General features: G+C 42.0%; 1 protein-coding gene across 2 annotated transcripts in view; it reads left to right on the top strand.

Moving 5' to 3' along the window:
• The first annotated feature begins 484 nt into the window (after positions 1–484).
• LOC306938787 (growth factor receptor-bound protein 10-like) overlaps positions 485–8359 on the top strand; it is a 74777-nt gene continuing 66902 nt past the window's right edge. Inside the window, exon 1 of one of the 2 annotated variants that reach the window (XM_079523100.1) lies at positions 485–749. The gene's annotated coding sequence lies outside the window, so the exon portion shown is untranslated. The remainder of the gene's footprint in view (positions 750–8359) is intronic. The other variant, XM_079523101.1, reaches the window with a different exon arrangement.

Genomic DNA, 8359 nt, shown 5'->3' with positions numbered 1-8359 from the left:
GCAAATAGCTAAACCTAATAATTCAATATTGCAAACGTTCTTTCACATGAGATGAGATTTTAGCCTTGCACACCCCAAACTAAAGAATATTTACATTTTCATGCTGTATTGATGTTGGAACCATAGCAGAGATAACAGGCAAACGTTGATCAAAATAACAATTCTTCTATATTTAATTGTGTAGACTTCTTGCAAATTAAGTAATGCAGATGTGAAACCAAATGAACCCTTAGGGGTCCATTTGGTTTCATTTTACACTCTCAAGAGTTTGGTTACCATTACCAACTCTCCATCATTTAGCTGGGTACCACCTGGAACCCCCTCAAGGACCACTGGTGGTCCCCGGACCACCACTGGTTCAGTCTGGTTGACATGACAACCACTGCTTTATAACATTTGGATTTGGGCTTGGCTTGCACTTAAAGGGTTAAAGTGGGGTTCCCTGCGTAGACGACGCTAACGGGGCGGGGCGGAGGGGAGTTTTCCTCTGTTGAGTGTGTGCGCGTCGAGCGTGTGTTTGCACACGCAAGGGGAGTCAGCTGGCGAAAGTGGATGAGTGGGCAGTGTGACAGTGTGCGCGTGTCGTCTGGCGTGCCGTGCACAGTGCACACACACACAGCTCGGGGACGCCGTGAGGAGAAAACACAACACCGAGAGTTTGCAAACAGTTCTCCTCGGGTCTTGTCTGTCGCCTTTTCTTTCAGCGTCTCTCTGCCTCCAGTCCTGCTGCTGCTGTCCGCGACGCACGGGTGAGTGCGTTTTCTTTTCTCTTTTGAGTATTTTCCCTCCTGCCTCCTCAACGTTTTAATTTTGTGCACATTTAGTTTTTAGAAAGTGGCATCATGATACATTTCATACATACCGATAGCGGGTGAAACTTAAGTGAAAACGTCCCGATTCGCTGCCAGGAATGACACGAAGACGAGCAGAGGGAGTGAAGAAGGAACGACGCGGAGTTGCTATGGTGGTGGTGGTGGTGGGTGAATGGGGCATATATAGACTTTAGTTTACACTCCCTGTTAACTTAAGCGGCCCTCATTTATACTTGCGTGCCGGTGTCCTGCTCAGTAAATTGCAGATATAGGCCTATACATACACAAGCTCAACAGCTAAGTATATCTGCTATTTACTGCATGCAACACCAGCATGCAACCAAGTATGTGGATTTAAAAGTACTGTGTACTGTGTAGCATATATCTTCACCACACTAGCCATTGGTTTTAACGAGTAGCGAGTATGTAATTTGTATTATGTTACAGTTGTTGTATTAGCTCCACCACTACAGCTGCCTGCATTTACATCGGAGAGCCTACTGCATTTAGGCAGGGCAGACTGGCAGAGGACCTCTCAGTGTTGATTACCAGTCATAAAGGTCCATTAGCAGTTACATAATGATGTGTAGGGTAATCTCTGCACCCTAGTACATTTCCTTTCTTCCTCCTGTCTAGGAGGAGGATACAGGTCTGGTTAGTTTCCAGGCAACATTTATAGGTCCATTTATTGGGTAGGCTATATAATGTCTAGTTATAGCCTACTGTTCTCTGTGTATAATGGTAAATTACGATATGGATACCAGTGAAGTTATGATTATATCTTCCTCTGCATTTGATTTTGTCAGCCACCAAGCATAGTTTCTCCCTGACTATACCTTTTTGTCTTTGGTCTCTCTCCATGTGTCAGCTGACATAATTTAGCCAGAGACAGGTCGGCTGCCAGAGAAAGAGCTGAGAGAAAGAGCTGTTCGTACATGGCAGGCTATACTGTACAAAGAGGGAAGGAGGTAGGCTTGCTTGGGGGTGTGGTAGTATACCCTCTCGCAAATGTAAAAACCACTCACTGGTGACTTTATTAAATTGTTCCCTGCCCTATCGTATTCCCTGCATCTCTCCCCATAATTTATGACCGGTAAAGCCGAATTACTGTAATTCTCGGCAAATGTCAAGTGTGGCTTTACTACATTCAACCCGGCAGCACGAGCCGAGAAGAGGGAGAGACAAGTGGGGAGTGGAGACAAATAAGAGGAGGGAAATAGACTGATATTTCTACATTAACATCTGATATCTCTTATGTAAGTGATCCACACAATGGAATGATACTTGCTGAGAAAGAACATCCAGCGAGACCAATTAATTCACTAGACAGTGAGATGGATTATTTAGACTGAGACTGCTGCTGGGTAAAGTGAAAGATGTTGGGACAGAGAATTAACCACATTAACCCTATATACTTAGTTGACCGGTGTTCCCCAGGGCTATAGCTTGAGCAACTGAATAGAACAATCTGATGAATTGAAAATGGTGGACCCTATAAACAAGTGTAATGCTTTATGTTTATGGTGTAACAGTGCACACGCAGCCAACAGTAACTGATTTTGTATTGAGTTGTGCTTTCGTTTGAAATGTACCCATTCTGCAAGAATCTGCACACTGTTAATAAATACTTCAATCAATCAACAGGGTGCCAATTCTCCATTGAACTTCAGTGCATGCGGTCGGCCGCCATGTTCTATTCAGTTGCCCTATTACTTTGAATGGTGTGCTCGTTCTATGTACTACTGTAGGTTGCCCTACAGTCTGCGAAAATAGCCTGCAGTCTCAAAACGCGTGTCGTTGTGAGCTTGGTTAAACAACGTGGTTAAACAAATACCCTCAAATATTCCTTAGTAAAGGACATTTAGAGAGTTGTTTTAGCCTCTGGGGCACCACCTCTTTTTTGAGGGGCAATAGCCCCTCCTATGTCCAGCTTTTAGTGTATGTAACCCAATTTTTGTCCCAACACAAACATTAAATGCCATTGACAATGAATGGACAATTTTGAGTGTTTACTGTTTGTAAACACAAACACTGATGACGATGATGTATGATAATGTACGATGATAAGAGCGCCCCTCACTTCACACGGGTGTGTTTTTTAAGGGGCGCTAGCCCCTTCTATAAACAGCTTTTGTCCCCTCGCGTCTCAAGATTTGCCATTGACAATGAACGGAGAAATTACGTCAGAATTCCGCAAAATATGACGTAAATTAAACATCAAAACATTAAATGCCATTGACGGTGAAGGGAAAATGTATGATTATGTAAACGAGCAAATCATCCAACCAATCACAGGCAACAGGCATTCTGATTGGCCAGTATGAGATGATGCATGATGATAAGTAGCCTGGGCAGCATTCCATTTCGGGTTTATGATCCGGTTGGGAGCGGATGGTAACTTTCGTCATGTTGTAGTAGTCAATGATTTGTAGTCATCTGACAGGAAGAAATCAGTACTGTGAAGGTTTCCTGCCTGATGACTACAAAACAAGACGATGACAATTGCGCTAACTGACCTAAATTAAACATCAAAACATTAAACACCATTGACATTGAAGGGAATATGTAAACGACCAAATCGGCTAAGCAATCACATGTTGGTGGGAGCTTATATACCTTATGTAGCAATGTCAATGTCCGCTAACATAAATTGATGTACGATGACAAGCGCGCCCCTCATTTCACACGGGTGTGATTTTCTTTCGTGTAGAAACAGGAACTCGGTTTGGCTCCTCCCCTTTCTTACAGTGTGTTTTAACAGCGGGCGACAGCCAGACAAATTTACCGGAAGTGCATTATTTGTCAATGGGACCCGGCAACTACTGGTTAGTTGGATAGCAGGCGATGGCCGAAAAGTGGGTGGAGGAACGTTGCCCGAAAAGATGAAAATAATTATCTTTTGGGCGACATAGTCCGGCGATAGTGGGCGATTAGGCGATAGCCAATGAAATTCATGTGTCGCTCGCCATTCTCCCGCTGTTAAAACGCACTGTAAGTCCAGTTCTTCCCGGTTGCTAATGTGTTTAATTGTTTATTCCTACTAATAAAAACACCACATATTTAGGGCAGTGCTGACAGATTAGAGAGTGAGACAAGCAGCAAAGAGAGACTAGAGAGAGTCAGACAGTTGAGTCAGACAAGCAGAGAGACATGAGGTTATAGGTCGGAGAGTGTAATGGTGGTAATTGTCACCTGACCCTGCCCACCATCCGCCTCCCTCTGTTCCTTATCAGAGGCACAGTAACTCCTTTCTAGCGCTGACCCAGAGCCATACCCCCTTTTTGAAACTAGCTCCTTGCCACTCGCCCTACACACTTCCACTTGGTTTGAGCATAGATATATAAATAATAGAGATGGCACTGGATGTGAGGGGAATCCTGGTGCAGTCTCTATTATTTATGCACTATTATTGAAATGTTGGCCCATAATATGATATCCCAACATAAACGGCTTGAATGTAGTATTTTTATTTAAAAATCACACTTGTGTGAAGTGAGGGGTGCTCTTATCATCATACATCATCAGTCACATTCCGTGCTCAGCCAATCAAATCAACACATTCAGTGCTACACACAATCACACAAAGCTGGGCATAGGAGGGCTAGCGCCCCTCAAAAATGTTCCAACTTGTTGAACCTTTTGAAAGCTTCCCCAGAAAACACTGATAGAATCTGCCGCCTTCATCATCTCAAAAGGCCTTTTCAGGCTTAAAAAAAAATCAACATACTTATATTTAAAAGTTATAAATTATCGGCTGAAACCGATATTATTTTCATATCGGTTCGATACCGACATTGCATTTAATGCCAACATCGGCCATACTGATATAATGACCAATAATTCTCCTTATGAGCATATAAGGGACACAGCCAAATACAACAGGGGGGGGGGGGTGTGCAAGTTTGAAATGGTAGAAGTCTGGAACGATGCAAGTTTGTGTACTCCACTAGGTGATGCGATGCAATACCCATTGTACATGTTGTCAGTGTACTTGCTGTACCCATTGTTAAGAGTACCCAGTGTGGTACCCGTTACCACACTACTACTATCACTACTACTAATAATGTTGGATATTACAATCAATGGGTTTTCCTGTTCTTCAGGACCTATTTCAAGGTGGCTCCGCACCATTTTGGGAAGTAGCTAGCGTCGAGCGTTACTATTTGATAGGACGGAGAACTCTGTTTATGCAGCTCAGGGTGTTAACCCATGGTTGTATTGTAATGTTTAATCACAAACATTGACACATTTTGTTTGAACCTGCTGAGAAGTGTTAAACCACATTTAATGAAGGGAAGACCTCCGCACACTCGACTTACTATTATTACAACAGGTGCGTTGGTGACAAAGCAGCAGACTGCAGACCTGTAGAGAGGGAGGGAGACCCGCACACTGTCACTTGCTGGTTCAAGAGCTTTTTATTTAATGTCAAATGCAACGTTTCGGTCTTTCGACCATGCCTGAGGAAGGTCGAAAGACCGAAACGTTGCATTTGACATTAAATAAAAAGCTCTTGAACCAGCATGTGACAGTGTGGGTGTCTCCTTCCCTCTCTACAAACCACATTTAATAAAATAATAATAACAGACTAGCATAAATAGAAAGTAAAACCTATTTTCAAAGCCAAACTTATTTTCAAACTCCATATTATTTGTAATTTTATTTTCTTTCAAAAGGTGGTTATCATTCATTCATGGCACCATATGCTAGCTATGGTTTTATTTTGCAGGTTTCAAAGCAAAATGTTGTAGTCGGGTAAAGAGTGTACTACTTGGATTCAGAAATAAAATAAATGGGGTACTAAAGCCAAAAAAGTTAGAGAGCCACTGTAGTAGATGATGCAACACAGTTCACTTTGACTCCTATTTCAATTCAGAAAGAGCGAGAGAGAGTGCTCTCTCTGCCTGCAGGTATTGCATGGTCATGTGTTATTAGCTTGGAAAGGCTTTGTTTGTTAGCCTTAAGCCTGGGGCTTTGTTTGGGAACTGACTTACTGTATGTGTCTTATACAATGGTTGTGTTTACATTTAATTTTTGTGAGTATGTGTGCGTTGCGCACATGAGCAAGCATTTCTTGCACCTTTACTCAATACTCTGGGCTCTGTTTTTCCTCTTCCAGGGAGGAGTTTCCAGGAATTCAACAAAAGTGAAAATCAAGATATATTTTGAAAGCCATTTTATTGCGACCACAGGTCGCAGTTACTATAGAAACATGCAGGAAGCATGTAACGCAGGAAGCATGTAATGCTTGCATCCGTCACATCACGCTCTTCATGTAATGCTGCTGCTGCACACACACAACACACAACACATGGGCGACATGTGTTTTGCCACTACACACTGTCACCGCCCACTCCACAAAGTGTCAGCTCCAGAAAGTGTCAGCTACAAGTTACAACAGTGGAGCGCTAAGCGTCTAAACCAGGATATGTCGCATGACGACTTTTGCTTATTCCTTATAAATCTCTGTATATAAAATATAGCTAACTCGTCGAATCTCTTAGTTACATCAATAGTGTTCTTATGAAATAGTTGGTTTGTGCCTAAGTATTAAGATTATAAAGATCGCTTTTGTCTTTGCTGACAGGCACTCAAATGAGACGTTAACGTCCTGTAAGTAGACTAGTGTTGACTAATCATTACTAATCAAACAAGCTACGATGGACGAGCTGTCAAAGTGCTAGTCGCCACGTTAGCGACCATAGACTTTTTACGATATGAAAACCATGCATGATCTGTCACTTAAACAATGTAGGTTACACACGTTGGGATTAAACGTGGAACCTGCAGCATTAGGAGAGTAATTCATTGTATATGTGTTGGACGTTTGTGGTTGTGCTAATGATAAACGGACACCTGCTGCTAGTGGGATCCTCCTGCTGCTTAACACTACAAATACACTGTGCAGCTTTGCATCTTTGTATCTTTTGCATCTGCCCGTGTGAAAGCAGCATAACGTTGTGGCAGGATACGTACAGGTGCTCCTTTTGAGTACTAGCCAAAAATTATAATGTGCCCCCCTGCTTATATGAGACAATTTAAAATGAAACTTCTATGACAGTGCTGACATAATGAAGTGACATTATTCCGGGAGAGTGGTTCAGCCCTGCGGTCGCTCTCGCCTATAACTGCCAAGCTACACCAGGCTTTTCTCGCGCGTTTTCTCCCGCGCATGCGTTTAATTTAGGTCCAGTCCTATTTTAAAAAACGCACACGCGAGAAAAGCCTGGTGTAGCTTGGCCGCCAGGCGTCTTACTGGTATAGTTTTGATTTGTAAATTTGTAGATTTGTATTCAATATTTTGAATGTGAAAAATTAATTTTGTATAATTTGGCTAAAGAGGTCATTTTGTGTGCAGATAAGATCTGTCATTTTGCCATTATTACATATAGAAAGAAACAGGAAGATGTAGGGGCGTAGATGAGGAGGATAGTGTGAAATTCACATTAATACTGTGATCTTCTGAATGAAGTGGAGAATGAAATCCATTTTATTTTGTCTTTTGTATAAAGAGCTGAGAGAAATATTGTTTAAAAAAAGTCCACGGCCCTGATCGAAACCTCATAGATTCTGAGCCTGGTGATTTAATAGAATTGTTTGTCATATTTTTATTCAGCATTTTCAGAATTTCTTTATATAGTGTGTGATAGCAGGAGAAGGGTGACTTACTTGTATAAATGATGATCTTTCATTTTTTATTAATTGTATATATCTATGTGCAGGTCTATATGAATGTATGTATACTCAACTGTATGTGTCTTGTTAACAATCAGGTTATTATGAATAACCGGCATTATAAATTATGAGTTGCTGGCTGGTTCTAATTGATGTGTCTGATAATCCCATGTGGCTCAAGAAAATGTCTTGTCTATGGAAATTAAATATTTATTCATTCGCACGCACGCACGCACGCACGCACGCACACCGCATCCGGTCAGCTTACCTGCAGGCCTACTTGCAGCAGAAAACAGGACGCAACTTGAACAAATCATTGGCAATTATGAAATTGTGTTGTTTATGTATGTAACACATTAAGCTCAGATTTGATCAGTTTTCCTGCTTTGTAGTCTAATCACTACAGTCATCCCAAATACACACACAGAATGGAAACCGGATAGCCGCTCCGTACAATCATTTGGTCACCGTGTATCATCGCTAAACGTGGCCAACCCACTGTAAACAGGACAATAACGTTAATTGATCGTGGTTAATCGTGGTGACCTCGTGATTTGGTCTAATTATGTTATACTAGACCGGTGTCCGGCTGTAGAGCACCAAGTCCACCAATCCATGCCCCACCCTGCTACGCAATACCCGTTGTACCCGTGTCAGAGTACCCGTACCACCCATCTGTCTGTGTCCCTTTTATGCCCATATATGGAGTAGAGCCCGACCGATGCCATATTCTTGGGTCCGATGCCGATTTTGGAGAGACCTACACCACCGATGCTGATGTTTTGGACCGGTGTTTAGTAATCAATTAAAATAATAATAAAATAATTTAAAAAACTTACATAATTTTAAAAACTTACATTGATATTTAAATA

This window comes from Electrona antarctica (genome assembly GCF_951216825.1).
Source record: "Electrona antarctica genome assembly, chromosome: 15".
Classification (NCBI taxonomy): domain Eukaryota; kingdom Metazoa; phylum Chordata; class Actinopteri; order Myctophiformes; family Myctophidae; genus Electrona; species Electrona antarctica.
Note: the sequence above shows the minus strand (reverse complement) of the source record. Positions and strands in the feature narration are given on the sequence as shown.